A 16,289-nucleotide genomic window follows, 5' to 3' on the forward strand; every position below is an offset into this window, starting at 1 on the left:
GTTTTCTCACTTCAGAGCGTGCAGGTTTTACACACGGAGGGAGGGAGAGTGATCTGTGGGTTTGTGCTGTTTTTGTTTTGTTTTGTTTTCCAGAAGATAGCATCTGCTGAGAGCCTTTTAAAAATGGGAAGGAAAGCCAGAGCAGGTTTAGCCCGGACAACATGAAGAGCCGTTTTTCCTGAATCACAAACAGCAGCAGATAAAAAGGAGAAAAGTAACTAAAGGTCATCGCACACTCACGACCTTCTGAGTTTGAGGCTTTCCTTTTTCCTTTGGCCACTACGCGGAGACCCATTTACATGTTGTTTTCTTTGTCGAATCAAGAAAAACAGGCAAGCGAAAAGCGATGATTTTCCAGAAGCCCTGCTTGTTTAGTGTCATGGGAATTTGAGGTTGTTGTCTGGTACATTTGGAATGATCTTTAGGGTAACAGTAAAACCTCTACAGTGTTTACGAATTTTATTTTCTAGTTTGGTGTTTCTACCATCCTCACTCTTCCAGATGACTTTCAGGCACACCTGGCCCCCTTCCCTGCTTACATGAAAGTATAATGTTCTAATGTTCTAATGTTCACTGTCCAGGATGCAGCCTTGCATTAATCCGAGAATCCTATGAGCAGAGAAATTTTAAAACATAAAGGAAGCAGGGTTTTTCTCAAAGTCTTATTAATCATATTTTGAAAGGAGTCACCTGGGTGGCTCAGTCGGTTGTGCATCTGACTTCAGCTCAGGTCATGATCTCAGGGTTCTTGAGATTGAGCTCTGTATCAGGCTCTCTGCTGTCAGCCAGGAGCCCATTTTGGATCCTCTGTCCCCCTCTCTCTCTGCCCCTCCCCCATTCATGCGCGCGCGAGCACGCGCGCGCGCGCGCTCTCTCTCTCTCTCTGTCTCAAAAATAAAAAACTAAACATTTTAATTAAAAATTGTATTTGGTTTTTTTTGTTTTTTTTTTAATTTTTTTTTCAACGTTTATTTATTTTTGGGACAGAGAGACACAGAGCATGAACGGGGGAGGGGCAGAGAGAGAGGGAGACACAGAATCGGAAACAGGCTCCAGGCTCTGAGCCATCAGCCCAGAGCCCCACGCGGGGCTCGAACTCACGGACCGCGAGATCGTGAGCTGGCTGAAGTCGGACGCCTAAGGGACTGCGCCACCCAGGCGCCCCAAAAATTGTATTTTGAAAGGGATAACAGACTTGGCAAAATTTTCTTATTTTCTGGTCAAGTAAAAGGTAGGTCTTCGAAACATCAGATAAAATGTATTCAATTTACATCTACTGTGTGCCCAGAACTATAACCAGGCACTGTAAGAGAGGTGGCCTTTTAAAACTACAAGACATGGTCTTTGCTCCTACATAGTTAAAAATGTAACTGAAAAAAAATTGTAGAATAATGAAAAGGCAGCAGGAAGAAGGGAAGTCTCAGGAGGAATAGAAAGTCCAGCAAGACCTTGAACCATTAGGATTCCTGGACAGCTACAGAGAGGGCTGTGGCCTGGGAACAGCGCGATTAAAAGCCGGAGGGAGGGAACGCTGTGAGTTTTCTGGAGTGCCCGGTAAAGCTAAGAGGAAGCAAGCAGAGATAGACAATTCACATGTTAAAAGACAGCTTCAATTACTTTAATTCCAGGAAGGTGTCATTCTTCTGCTCACTAAGGCATCAGATGCTTTGAATAGATGTTTTCTCTATTTTTTTTCTCATTTACCTCAAGTTCTATTTCCTTTAAGGTACAAATTCTTGGGGTGGGGGCGTTGTTTGGTTGGCTGGTTGGGTTTGGGATGGCAAACTGCCTGCAGGACCAGCAGTAGAGCTTCCTCATAAGCAAAGTGCGACCTCTTTTCCTGCGGAAACCACATGTGAGCAGCACAGGTCCTCACACTGCCCGCCTGCCCACCCTTACTGCCCTGGGGAACCATTATCGGGAGGTGGGGGGAGGGCTAAGACAGCGTGAGAGCCAGATGGACTGGGTTTGAATTTTTCCATTTTAGGGATTTGGTGGGGATTTGCTTGTTAGGATTTTATAAAAGGTAATGTTCTATGAATAACTTCAACTCCATTGGAAATGGAAATAGTGCCAAAACCCATACCTGGAGAGAAGGACAATATTTAGTTCATTAAGCTTTGATAACATCCGTGGAACAGTCTCCTTTCTTAAGGCAGTTTATCTCTGAGGAGGCATCCTGCTTTTCTGTGTTCAAGTAAGAGCCTGCAGATTATGGCAACACTGTTGCTTCTGCTACTCGGCTTTGAAATTCAAATTCCCTTTCAACTCTCTTCCTTCAGTGGAGCCAATGTTCAGGTACAGCTGTGAAACAACCTGAAGACAAACAAGGGGGAGGGATTTCTAAATGACAATAGATACTATTTACTGTCCTTCTGTGTCAGATCTCTGCCTGTGCTTTACCTGCATTATCTCATTTAATCCTGCCCACCACCCTAGGAGGTAGGCATTACAATCCTCACTTTATAAATGAGGAAACTGACAATTCTGGAGAGGGTGGATGTTTTCCAAAGTCACATTGTAGCAAATGGTGGAGCTAAGATTCAAGGCCTGCCCTAGGCCACCATGCCAATTTCAATATGGAGGGTGGGGGAAGGAAAAGGCAAGAAGGGCCCCAGGGGGTGTGAAATTGACACTTAAGGGAGGCGCTGAAAAGGTGGCACTGGTGTGAAAACAGGTGGCTGAAGAAGAATTACAATCAGAGTTTACAACTGTGAGAGATACAGTAACAGACAAATGATACCCAGAAAGTTAAATGCTTGGTGTCAGCCAGAAATCATTTGGGCCCCTAAATTCTCTACTCTTATAAATTATCTGAGTGGGATCTGCTCTGCATGGCTACAGATGAGCTGGGGAGAGAGGCCTTCTCAGAGAAGCCAAAAGACTAGAAGCCGAGGGTGTTGCCCAAGAAGGAGAAATTGTCTCTATTTTTACACGGGGGTGGAGACAACCTCCTATGTGGAAGTAAGATCACTAGAAGAACCAAGGAGCAGACCATCTTTAAAGCACATTAAATATCTGGAATATGTTGTCATTTTTTAGACCAACAGTATTGAGAAGAAACCATTTAGAAAGATGATAATTTAAATGTAACAGCATGCTTTTTTGGTACATTAAACTGGGATGGTGCTGGGCCAGCATGTGGATTTAGGCAACTCTCCTGAAGTACTTACGGTCTTTCCTAAAACCCTAAGAAGTATCTTTCACCATCATAGGATGTTCAGGGACATGCAAAAAGGTTCTAGCCACATTTCCGTAAGAAAGGATTTGAACAGTGACAACGATATTCATGTACATTAAAAATGTCTGCTGGAGAAGTCCAGAGAAAAACAGATGCTTTAGAGAAAAGCACTGTAAATGAAAGGCTGGTGTGATGAGCGAGACTTAGCACAAGACCTGACTACCCAAAGGGAAGGTGCCAGCAGGTACAGTGCAAGGCAATAAACTGACACCCACCCTTTAAAACTCAGTCTCTGGGGGCGCCTGGGTGGCTCAGTCGGTTAAGCGTCCGACTTCAGCTTGGGTCATGATCTCACGGTCCGTGAGTTCGAGCCCCGCGTCCGGGTCTGGGCTGACAGCCTGGAGCCTGTTTCAGATTCTGTGTCTCCCTCTCTCTCTGCCCCTCCCCTGTTCATGCTCTGTCTCAAAAATAAATAAACGTTAAAAAATAAATAAATAAATAAATAAATAAATAAATAAATAAATAAATAAAACTCCATCTCTGGATGGCACGTAAGGCCTTGAACCCAAGCGAAAGGAATTCAGTAAAGAACATCTGGGTATCTCTGTCTCTTGGGATCCAGGACTCAGAATTTCAGCACAATCCATAGTCTTAGATATCTGCTCTCATTACTAATGCCATTCAAACCCCAGGGAAACTTCACATTCTGGCCCTGTCTTTGAAAGACACAACAACTGTATCCAAGTGCCATGAAGGTTGTATGGTCTATGCCACTGCCAGTTTCAGTGATTGACAATGCTTCAGAGCACAGGGAGGATTCAAGCAGCCCAAATATTTAAGTAAGTGAAAAACAAATTAAAAAACGTGTCATAATCCTCTCTGATACTATGAAATAATGGATTCTTGCATAATAAAGCATATCATTTCCCATTGCTACTAAGCATCCGTTGTCTTCCTTTTCTTCATGTTCCAAATTGAGGTTCTAGAGACACTGGCAAATTAGCACACCACCATTCACAACAGTTGCATGTGGAAGATTAGGGACTTCCTTCTGTATTCAATAGTTCGTTACTCTTAAATTATGCATATTTAAGTTTATACTCTTAAGCTATACATAGAGATCCAGACATGACATGCATGAAGCAAAATATCATTTCTTTATGCCCAGCAAGTAGATGGACATTGAACACTGGAAGTAATAATAGTTTTATTTTTATGGTCATATTTAAATGATTTAATTTATATTCAGAAAATTTTAATACCAGCTCTATTTAAAAGATTCACTGCAATGTATGATAGCCATTAATTCCAATTTGAATTTTATCTCCTAATTTCAGTACATCTTTTTTAATATTTCAGAAAAAAATTGTCCTTTTGAAAATATGAAAAGAGTTTTTTCAGGGTTTACGTTTATTTTCATTTATTTTTTAAATGTGTTCAAATCTTTTCCATTGTTAGTAAAACTATATTTTATCTTTTTATACTTTAGATCACCGAGGTTCAAAACAAGCTAAAATCATGATAGAAAATATAAAACAAATTCAGAAACATTAAAAGGCTGAAATTTAAAATAGAAGATTTGTTGTAATAAAGAGACATTTGTCAAAATAAAAGGATAAGAGGGACGCCTGGGGGGCTCAAGTCAGTTAAGCATCCGACTCTTGACTTCGGCTCAGGTCATGATCTCATGGTTCATGAGTTTGAGCCCCAAGTCCAGCTCTGCTCAGACAGTGTGGACTCTGCTTGGGATTCTCCATCTCTCTCTCTCTCTCTCTCTCTCTCTCTCTCTCTGCCCCTCTCCCACGTGTGCTCATGCCACTCTCTCTCTCTCTTTCTCTCAAAATAAATAAATAAAAACTTTAATATAAAATAAAAGGATAAGATACATTTTATATAACATGTTCACTTGATTTATACTCTTAAGTCTTTAGACTTCTATATGTTAGTCTCCATTTTTACTCTTCCTCTGGGCCACAAAAATGATGGGAGCAGGACTGCTATGCACCCTAAAAAGGAGAGAAATAGAAAGACTTTTTTTTTTAATATTTTTTTCAACGTTTATTTATTTTTAGGACAGAGAGAGAACAGAACATGAACGGGGGAGGGGCAGAGAGAGAGGGGGACACAGAATCGGAAACAGGCTCCAGGCTCCGAGCCATCAGCCCAGAGCCTGATGCGGGGCTCGAACTCACGGACCGCAAGATCATGACCTGGCTGAAGTCGGACGCTTAACCGACTGCGCCACCCAGGCGCCCCAAGGGGAAGCTTATCTTTAAAATGTTTTTTTTTTAATTTTTTTAAACATTTATTTATCTTTGAGACAGAGAGAGACAGAGTATGAATGGGGGAGGGTCAGACAGAGAGGGAGACACAGAATCAGAAACTGGCTCCAGGCTCTGAGCCATCAGCCCAGAGCCTGATGCGGGGCTCGAACTCACGGACCGTGAGATCATGACCTGGCTGAAGTCGGACGCTTAACCGACTGTGCCACCCAGGCACCCCAAGACTTTTTTTTTAATGTGCAGAGTTGTATTTCTAAGACCCTAAGCCTCTCTGCTGTGCAAATTTTGCCAGAAGAACTTAGTAAAATAATGGAAATAGCTGTATCTCTTGGAGTCTCTCTCATGAGACCGCTCCCACACACCCGCATGGCCAAGAACGGAGGGAGGGGCTCTAGAAGGAAGGGCCTTTTACTGTTGACCAAAGGGTGAGATGACCAAGCCCCAGGGGTCAGGAGGCAGAATTCCCGGCCATGGCAACTCCAAGGATAAATGCTCCAGCTCATGAGAGGTCAAGGCCAAGTCTTGCATGCCAAGTAGAGACACAGAGGCCACTCTACTGGACCAGAGAGGCCAGGACAGCTGGATTCCCAGCAACAGCTGGGACTGGCAGCAGGCAGAGCACAAGGACAACAGCCCCCCAGGCAGTGACTGTATTACAAAGGTCCCTCTCCTCCTCTGTCTTCTGGACGATTCCCTGAGCAACACAATAATCATGACACATCATGGCTGGCCTCTTGAAAGAAGTGGCTGTTAATCCATAGCACCAGAGGATTACTACCAGGAAAGCCACCTGGGTCAGGTGACTCCCATAAGCTGGTGAAATCTAGGAAATATTCAGGTTCTATAGACACAGATGAAACTATTTTACATTAAATGTTATTAATATATCACAATATCCCAAGGCTGGTCCTCAAGTAATGTAAAACTTAAAAATAAAGACATTATTAAGCAAGATTAATCCATTAAAATTTTTTCCTGAATAAAATAAAATACTATTTTGAGATACATTGTTAAAAATCTGGGCTTTTCAACTTTTTAAAATATATTTTATTAAGAAATCAAAAAGTCTCCAAAGACAATTTGGTTGGTTAGGTTTTTTAAGACATGACAGATATGTTTTACTCTTTTAGGCTGTAAACGTCACAGGCACTACTTAACCAAAAGGAATAAACACACTTGAGAGAGATGCTGCATGCTCTAAATCAAACACAGCAAAGAAAAAGCAATGGGAAAGGATCCTTCCCCAGAGAACCATAAAATGTGTTATGCCTTGTCAGGGCAGGGGCTGGGGGCGGGGGTGATTCTCTTCGTTTGCACCATTCCCTTAAAAATAAACTGGGAACTTCTCTCTCTGCCTGGGATTTTTGCCTCTGGGAGACAATTCCAGTTGAGAACTTGTGTCCAGTCATGAATGAAAGTGTGAGAACTTTCTAGAATAATATGTTCTGTCATTTCCATTTCACAAAGAAGCTTTAACTCCCTCAGCCACATTTAGGTCTGTCCAGTGACGCTGGAGGTCCATGAAGGAGGTGGCTTTTCCCAGATGGGTCCACCCTAAGCACATGAAGGGAACTGAAATAGACACAATCAGTGGAACTGTCTGCATGGTTACTATTTCTCCCCTGTTACAAAGGAATATTTTCGTCAGATCATTTAAATAGGCATAATATTTATCACACGTTAGCTCTCCAAGAACATTTTAAAAGGACTCTTCCAACTGACCTCCTTTAAACAATGATGCCTCTCTACCTAATCCTTAAGAGACAGAAAACAGAGATCCAGAGACATTGCCATATACTCAGGGTAGGCTAATAAATCCCAGTCTGCAAATACAAACAAGCCATCTGTCACCCGTGAGAGCTGGAAGCCAAAGGGACATGAGCTATCACAATCCACTGACGTTAAAGTCCAAACCACAAGGCAGCCTGAGTAAATTGGGGACTCAAGGCCACCCTGGAAGGGCAGCCACACTTGAAGCCCAGGTGACATTTCCTCCAACAGCGTCAGAAACACACGCTGAAGTCTCCACTGAGGATCCAGTAGGGTTCTGTATTAGGGCTCTCCAGAGAAACGAAACCAACAGCTACACACACACGCGCACACACACACACACACAGAGCAATTCATTTTAAGTCATTGGCTCAAGTGATGGTAGGAACTGGCAGGTCCAGGACGGACTGGGAAGTTCCAGCAGGAGTTGATATTGCAGTCTCGAGGTCACAGACAGACTGCCAGCAGAATTCCTTTCTCTTCCAGGACCTCGGTGCTTTCTCAAAAGCCCTTCAATTAATTGAACGAGGCCCACCCATATCGTGGAGGTTAATCTGCCTTACTCTAAGTGCACTGATCGAAATGTGAATCACATCTAAAGGATACTTTCACAGCCAGTATTTAGACTCGTGTTTGGCCAAACAACTGGGCCCCATGTAGGCAGGTTGACACACAAAATTAAACTCCACAGGTTCCAGCAAGCCTGGGCTCCCCGCCAAGATGCTCCAAGCTCTGCAACCCATTTGCCAGGTCACTTAGCAAGGGAGCTAATCCATCCTGCACAAGGACAAAGTCACCCCCCACGCCCCCTGGCACCATCCCAAACACAGGCAAGGATCCCAGAGCCCCAGACAGTGCTCAGCCACCTCAAATCCCAAGGGTAGGTTTCTCCTCCTCAGAGCACAACACCCTGTCTGAACATGGAAAATGGGGTTCTTCTATCCCGTACCCACGCACGGACCCCAACAGGAGACTCTCCCTTCACAACTGCCTGGAACAAGAGTTGAACTGAACAATCAATGCAGTCACACAATCTACCCATCACTTTTAGTCTCTCAAACGTCCAAACAAGACAGTCTTAAACATTTATAAAGCACCCAGATCCCTGGATTGCTTAAAAACTGAGCACTTTCAGCATCCCAACACTTACACATACTAGCAAATATGCTCACTTACTCTCTAAGCCTACTCTAAGTTTTAGAAGTCAAGCCTTTCCCTACTGTTTTTGATAACAGAAATTATAGCAGAGTGAAAACACTGATAGAAGAAGATCCATCTCAGGCTTAGAAGCCACCGTGTGAAACGGGTCCAGGCAGCCACAGGGCTCATCAGGAGGCAGAGAACAAAAAACAAAACAAGAGGGAAAGCACAGAGCTCTCATCGCCTTAGAGCCGGAATCACTTTCACACACACAGGCTTCATGAAGAGTTCTGGAGGCTAAGGGAGAGGAATGTTGGTCAGCAGAGTGAAAAAAAAATATGAACAGCATCACCACAAGGGATTACATTTTCCAACTTCTTAGTCATTCTCCAGCAAGACAACTGCAAGCCACTGTAGCATCATAATATGAGTTATTGCAGATCCTGGTAGCACGAGAGAAATTAAATTAGTCCCTCCATTCTTAGCACAATAGATTATTCACAGGGTAATGGACAGTTGCATCACCCAAGGAGCCTTGTTTTAAACAGGGAAGTGGCCATCATTTCTGCTTCTTGCTGTCTCTCCCCTAAGAGGGAAGCTGAACAGCAGGAACAGCTAATGTTGTGCACCTTGTTATCATCATCGGTAACTAACGTCTACCGAGCATTAAGGGGACGCTAAGTGCCTAGCAGAGACTAACGCGGCCAAGAGGGCCCTCGCCCTAATTTTGGCCCCCAAACATCAGCAAAGACCAACCACCGAAATCCATAGCAAAAGGATACAGCAGACTTGCCTCATCAAACCGAAAACTGCCTGATTACACAACAGGAAAAAGAAGTGGCCAGAAAAGAACTTGAAAGAGGAAAGCTGATTTTTAGAAATGTGTCATTTCTTTCCTTTACCCATTGACCTCTGCTGTAGGACGTTTTTAACAAAGGGATAATTATTTACAAAAATGGCCCAAGGCATGCTAGCGAAAAGACCTGAAAATTATTAAAGATTCCTTGCGGGACAGAGGAGGTTTTGATTTCTGACGAAGGAAAAAGTTCTTCATCGTTCAAGTTGTAGTTAGAGTCCCTCGTAAAACCGAAAACTTCTAATAACCCTGTTGCCACATCTTGAATTTGACAAACAAAGGAAATTTCCCTAAAACAAACAGGAAATCCGCATTCCTGTTTTATAGTGGATCATTTTGGCCTGAGTCAAATCCCTTTTATACTAACCATGTGACTTTAAACAACTCACTTAACTTTTGTGTCTCAGTTTCCTCATTTGTAACATGGAGATAACAATGAAACCAGACTCGAAGTGTTACTGGGAGGGTTGCATGAAATCACACAACTGCCTAGCCCAGAACCTGGCATGTAGTAGGTACTCAGTGAATGTTAACCATAATTGTATCGGAAAAGAGCGCTTTGCAAGCTGTCAGGTACGACACAAATGCGGGTTACCTTCCATGGCATGAACGGTCACAGAATCAGCTTGTAACTGCTTCCAAATTACATGTTTCCCTTCTGTAAACAGACCCACGGGACAAAATGCGTCCCATCCTGGTGAGTTTCCTGTCTGGCCAGAGGAGGCTGAAGTAACAAGGGGGCAAGGGGGCACCCTCCAAAGCCGGGGAGGAAGGTGAGGCAAGAGTGCAGCTTCCAAACTCCCTGCATCGTTGTAACGGAGTTGAAGGCCCATAACCCCTGGAAAGTCATTCTGTCCTGGCTGAATGACATTGCTGGTACAGCTGGAAGTTTCATCTTGCACTGGTTATTAACCCTTAAAGTTTTCAGCCAGTCAACTGACAGAGAGGATAACTTGCTGGTAGCATTAGGTACTTGGGAGCCTACCATGGAACAGCAAGAATGATGGACTCAACATTCAGCCATCTTTCCCCTTTCTCCCCTCAATACACACACTCTGCGCAAGGCTGTCAGTCCTATACACAGGGAGGCAACCTGCTGTGATACTGAAGGGAAGGCCCATGGCCAGACTACATGGATTCAAATGCTGTGTGACTTTGAGAAAGTTACCTCACTTCTCTGAACCACAGGTATAAGCAAATCATGGAAATGCTTATACCAGAGGGTTGTGATGATTAAATGTGATAATATATTTTTTTAAATGTAGGTGATCAATAAACATTGGCTATTAGAATCACCATCCTCATCACCATCATCTTCAATCATCATCTGCATGGTTATTACACACGTTCCTCCTTCCTGTCAGGGCATCCACCCGCAAGTCTGACAGTCCAGCCTCCTCTCTGCAAAACTACCAAATCTTCCGTGGCAACCAGTAACACTAAGTAACGACAGAATAGGAGGCCAGGTGCAGACGGGTCACAAATGCATTACACCAGAGGCCTGGATTAGGACAGGTCACATGCATGCAAAAGGCCTCTAGCACTTGGGCATCCAGGAGGAATGAAATACCATAGCCTTCAAGGCACTAAGGTTTAACACACAGCACAAGAGAACATTCCTTGGGAATGACTAATCTGAGCCTGTTTCACAGATGAGCAAAGTAGGGTGCAGAGGTAAAGGACCTGCCCAATGGGTTTGCATCAGAGACAGGAACCCAAGCCTCCCGAGGTCTGTCTAGCCCAGGGCTCTTCCATCACTCCCCACCAGCTTACTGACAAGTTGTACAAACTCTGATCCAGGTTTAGGCAGCCGAGAAAGGCAGGTTCAGTGCTGAGCCTCACCCCCTGGGGACTCTCGAAGCTACATCTACCAGTAAGCTGACTTTCTTCCCCTCCCTCCCTGTTTCAGGTCAGTTCCGCTTTCCCTCTGAGGTTCCAGACAGCCTTGCAACGAGATGCAGCTGGAACACAGCTTTTGCAATAAAACGCGGGGCCGAGGTCAAAACCTACTCCCACCCGTCTCTTCTCGTCCTTACTCACCCACGTTTCCTCTCCACTCTGGTCCTCACATTGGGGCCTTTTGACCACAAGCCCTACAGACTCTCCCAGGGAGCCCTTATTTCCCTACTTCTGTCTCCTTCTGCCCCATCATCTTTGTTCTCACCTTCTGCATGAATGCCTTTCTAACCCCCACCCCAGGCTCGCCACTTGGGTATCCCTCCCTTTTCTGGTAAATCTCAATACCAGCATCCTGAGCTCAGCCTCCTTCTGAATCACTTCCACCCACTGCCCAGATGGGATTCAAGTACCTCCCTTGCTGGTTCCCAAATGTGTATTTCCAGCCTTGCTTTTTTGCACTCGCCACGCTTTTCACATTTCTGCTTGCACAGTACCTACAGCTCTTCGAGGGCAGTGACCATCTGCTGTCACATCCCTGGGACATAGCACAGTGCCTGGATTCTCAATAAATATTTGTTTGAGTGAATGTAACACAAGTAAAAATATCTCGACTCTTTCATTTAGCTAAAACGGCCATTGTTTGCATGTTAGTGGCTTAAACCCCTTTCACGTTCCTTCACTGATGAAATACGCAACTGTTCTTTTTCCTGTTCGCCTATGATTTCCATACCTCCCCTCATGAGGCATGGTCTCTTCTCCCTTTTTCTCTCCTCCAAAATCCATGATTTCAAAATTAACCTCTCAGCTCAAAGAATAAAGAGAGACACAAGGTCACAAGTGTTGCAGGATGTAGAATCTTTGACTACACGGGAAGTACAGCCCTTGCGACGACAGATACATGGCAATAACGGTAGAAGGATCTCACTGCATACAGCGTCCGCGCTGTGGCTGAACAAAGGTGCGCTTGAAAGCCCCACGGCCACACTCAGGATCACCCACCCTAACAGGCACTCCGTGCTGCCCAAGAAGCATGCAAGTCTCCTCTGGGGCGCCCCTCCTGGCTCTCCTTCCCACTTTCCCCTTTTTCCTCAAACGTCCAGCCCCACCTACCCACTCTCACCCTCAGCTGCTGTGGCCTTGCCTACTCTTCCACTGGAAAGACAGGGTCCACCGCAAGAGAACTCCTGTGAGCTCGCACCTCCGCACGCTGCCCCGCCTATCTATGTCTGTACCCTCGAACCCTCCTTCTCTCCCGAGAAAGGCCAGGGCTTCCACCTGTGCGCTAGATCCCAGGCTTTCCTGCCTCTCCTCGGGCATTTCTTCAGCTGTTCTTTCCTCTCTCGTGCAGCATCCATTTTTCCTTCTTAAACTAGATGCCTCCGTCAGACACGACATACCCTTTCCTTCCCATCTTAAAAAAGGAAAAATTTTAAAAACCCAGACCTCTCCTTAGTTACTTCCACATTTTCTCCTTCCCTTTCTAGCAAAGTTTCCCCAGAAGTTTTCACAAGCGGTGAACTTAACCCTTTGCGTCGTGACTTGAATCTATGCCACTCATATTTTTACCCTCAAAGCTCCATCAAGGTCCCCGATGCCTGCCACGTCGCTAAAACTATGGTTTTGTCTTTGTCGCATTGACATTTCAGCAGTTTTTGTGACAGGCTTTAACTATCTTTTTTTAACTCCTCTTCACTGGCTCTTCTCCAGTTTTTCTCCTACGTGTCCGGACAGTCCATCCTGATCTTCCTTCCCGGTTGCCCTTCATCTCCCAAATCTCTAAATGTTGGAGTATCCCAAGCCCGGCCCTAAATGCTCCGTACTCACTCCCTTGGTAATCTCCTCTGGATTTGTATTTCGAAATACCATTTCCGTGCTAATGATTTCCAAAGATGTCAAATAGGCATCTTAAATTTATCATGACTAAAACTAAACTCTTGATACATAACCCCAAATTAGCCCCTTTACGGTTAATTGCGACTGCATTCTTCAGTTGCTGAGGCCAAAACTCTTGGAGTAATCTTTAGATCCTTTTTCCATTTACCCTACATCAGCTTGGTCAGCAAACTCTGTTGACTCTGCTTATTTTTTGCCTTCGTCAGCATCTTCTATTATTATTAAAGGGCTCTACGCCTCACACAACTTCGGAAATTGAAAAGGAACCACGAATGCTATCAAGAATGCCAAAGAATGCAGAAGACCCCACGAAAGAACCACAACTCTGCCTGACCCTCGGAACCCTCTTCATTCCCTGCCTCCCCTGATGGTTCTCCCCACATCTGCTAACAATATTGCTTAACTTTTTGTTCTGAAGAAATTATATATTCACAGGAAGTTGCAAAGATAGTACAGAGATCCCACGTGCTCTTCACCCAGTTTGCGTTGAGGTTGCATCTTACGGATGACTATAGCACAACATCAAAACCAGGAAATCAACGTTGGGGTACACGTACCATGCCAGTTAGTAAAAAATGTGGGTTCCTGTAAGCACCACTGCAAGCGAGATACAGAGCTGGTCTATTGTCACAAAGGACTTCCCCATGCCACCACTTTATAATCACATCCACCTCCCCCCATGCCTCCCCCCTGCAGAGTACTAATCTGTTTTCCATCCCTTTAATTGTGTCATTTGGATAAAGTCGTGTAAATGGAGCCACACAACATGTGATCCTTTGGGACTGGCTGTTTTTCACTCAGCGTTACCCATGAAGTCCTTAGAAGTTATTGTATGTATCAGGGCGCCTGGGTGGCTCAGTCAGTTGAGCGTCCGACTTCTGCTCAGGTCATGATCTCATGGTTCATGGGTTCAAGCCCTGCATTGGGCTCTGTGCTGACAACTCAGAGCCTGGAGCCTGCTTCAGATTCTGTGTCTCCCTCTCTTTCTGCCCCTCCCCTGCTTGCTCTCACTCTGTCTCTCTCTCTCTCCCTGTCAAAAGTAAATAAACATTAAAAGAGTTTAAGAAATTATTGTATGTATCACTAATTTCTTCCTTTTTAGTTGCTGAATAGTATTCTATGGTATGGATGTCCCACAGTTGTTTAACCATGTACTTATTGAAGGACCTTGTGGTTGCTTCCGGTTTTTCACTATTACATAGGAAAATGCTATGAATAACCCTGTATAGGTTTTTGTGTAAACATAAGTATTCATTTCTCTGAGATAACTGCCCAGGAGTGCAATTGCTAGGCTGCATGATAAGTGTATATTTAGGGTTTTGTGTTTGTTTGTTGTTGGGGGGGGGGGGTTGTTTTTGTTTTTGTTTTTTAGAAACCGCCAAACCACTTTTCAGAGCGACTGTATGTACCATTTTTACATTCTGGGATATTTCCAGAATCCAACCACTTCTCACCACCAGGCCAGAATCCCGATCCAAGTCATAGTCCTCCCTCCCCGGATCATGTTAGGAGTGCCCTAACAGTCCTCTCTACTTTGACCTGTGTTGTCTCCCTACCCCTTCTGTCTATTTTCACTCAGCTGCATGAGCGATCCCAGGAAGGTGAAAATCAGGCTCTGTACTCCTCTGTCTGAGACCAAGCACTAGCTTCCCATGCCACCCTGAGTAAAGTCAAATTCCTTACCATGATATCCTTTGGTTTTCCCTGTTCTCTGGCTCTATTCCCCCGTCACTGCCCATCACTCACTCCCCTGCAGCTATGGCAATGGCCTTCCTGCTCTGCCTACATGTGCCACACACTCTCTTGTCAGCACAGAGCCCAATCTGCTGTTTCCTTTTCCTGAAAGGCTCTTCCACACAGCTCATTCCCAAACTCCTCCAAGTCTTTGTTCAAGCACCCCTCTCAGTTATGCTTTCCTAGCCATTCTACCTCCCTCCCAGCCTTCTGTGCATTATCACCGCATACGTAACTGACCTTGGCTATTCTCTCTCACCCTTCCCTAGAACGCAAGCACCTTGAAGGCAAGGATTTGACACTGCTGAATTCCCAGTGTCCGAAATGATTCCTGGCACACAATAGATGCTCAATAAATATGTTGTAAGTGGATGGATAGATGAGTAAACAATCACTGACTAGAAAAATATGATTGCCAGCATTTCATGTTTGCTCTCAATGTCCCTGTGTACAATGCCATTCAGAGCACATTGAAATGGAGGTGAAAACTGGGGCATCTGGGTGACTCAGTCAGTTGAGCACCGACTCTTGGTTTTGGCTCCAGTCATGATCTCTCGGTTCATGAGTTTAATCCTTGCATGGGGCTCTGGGCTGGGATGCAGAGCTTGCTTGGGATTCTCTCTCTCTCCCTCTCTCTCTGCCCCTCCCCTTTTTCCTCCCTCTCTCTCTCTATCTCAAAATAAATAAATAAGATTTTAAAAAAATTTTTAAAAAGGCACCAAGAGCATTTACAGATATTTCCAGGAAATAGTGACAAATACATATTGGTAAATGGATACATCAACAGTGCCTGGGGATACCTGGCTAGATTCCTTGCATTTCTGCATCTCTAGAACAAAACTCTGGAACAAAACTCTGAAGTGTCACATCAGAACACACAGCTCAGGAAGCCGCAAACCCATTCCCTGATAACCTAGAGAACAAGGCACATACAATTCACTTCCACCCTTTGGTTGTCAATCCAAACCCAAGGACAGAATCTTTCATTCCTATGATGATTGTTTCTCAAAGCCTAAAAGAATGAAATGTCACCTCATTACCCACTGTATTACACTTTGAACTAACATTATGCTTAGTAAGGGAGAATGTAACCAAAACAACAGGCAAAGAGTTCGCAGCAGGTGTAAGAAAGTTTAGGGGCGCCTGGGTGGCGCAGTCGGTTGAGCGTCCGACTTCAGCCAGGTCACGATCTCGCGGTCCGTGAGTTCGAGCCCCGCATCGGGCTCTGGGCTGATGATGGCTCAGAGCCTGGAGCCTGTTTCCGATTCTGTGTCTCCCTCTCTCTCTGCTCCTCCCCCGTTCATGCTCTGTCTCTCTCTGTCCCAAAAATAAATAAACGTTGAAAAAAAAAATTTAAAAAAAAAAAAAAAGTTCAAAGCCAATAAGGAGAGCTTGTTAATAGGCTGACAGGTACCATTAAAAGGCATGGATGTGCTAGAAAATAATCTAAATAGGCTAATTTATACTTTGCTTACTGATGTCAATTGTTATTTTTTTTTGAGTGCTTGCTATGGAAATAGCCATATTATTATGT

At 44.5% G+C, this 16,289-nt stretch overlaps 1 long non-coding RNA gene across 1 annotated transcript in view; it reads right to left on the reverse strand.

Annotated features, from left to right (window-relative positions):
- Positions 1–1,185: 1,185 nt before the first annotated feature.
- Positions 1,186–16,289, reverse strand: part of LOC111559858 — a 52,579-nt gene continuing 37,475 nt past the window's right edge. Inside the window, exon 7 of the long non-coding RNA XR_002741259.2 lies at positions 1,186–2,316. This is a non-coding gene — a long non-coding RNA (uncharacterized LOC111559858). The remainder of the gene's footprint in view (positions 2,317–16,289) is intronic.

Source organism: Felis catus, chromosome A1, assembly GCF_018350175.1.
Source record: "Felis catus isolate Fca126 chromosome A1, F.catus_Fca126_mat1.0, whole genome shotgun sequence".
Taxonomy (NCBI): domain Eukaryota; kingdom Metazoa; phylum Chordata; class Mammalia; order Carnivora; family Felidae; genus Felis; species Felis catus.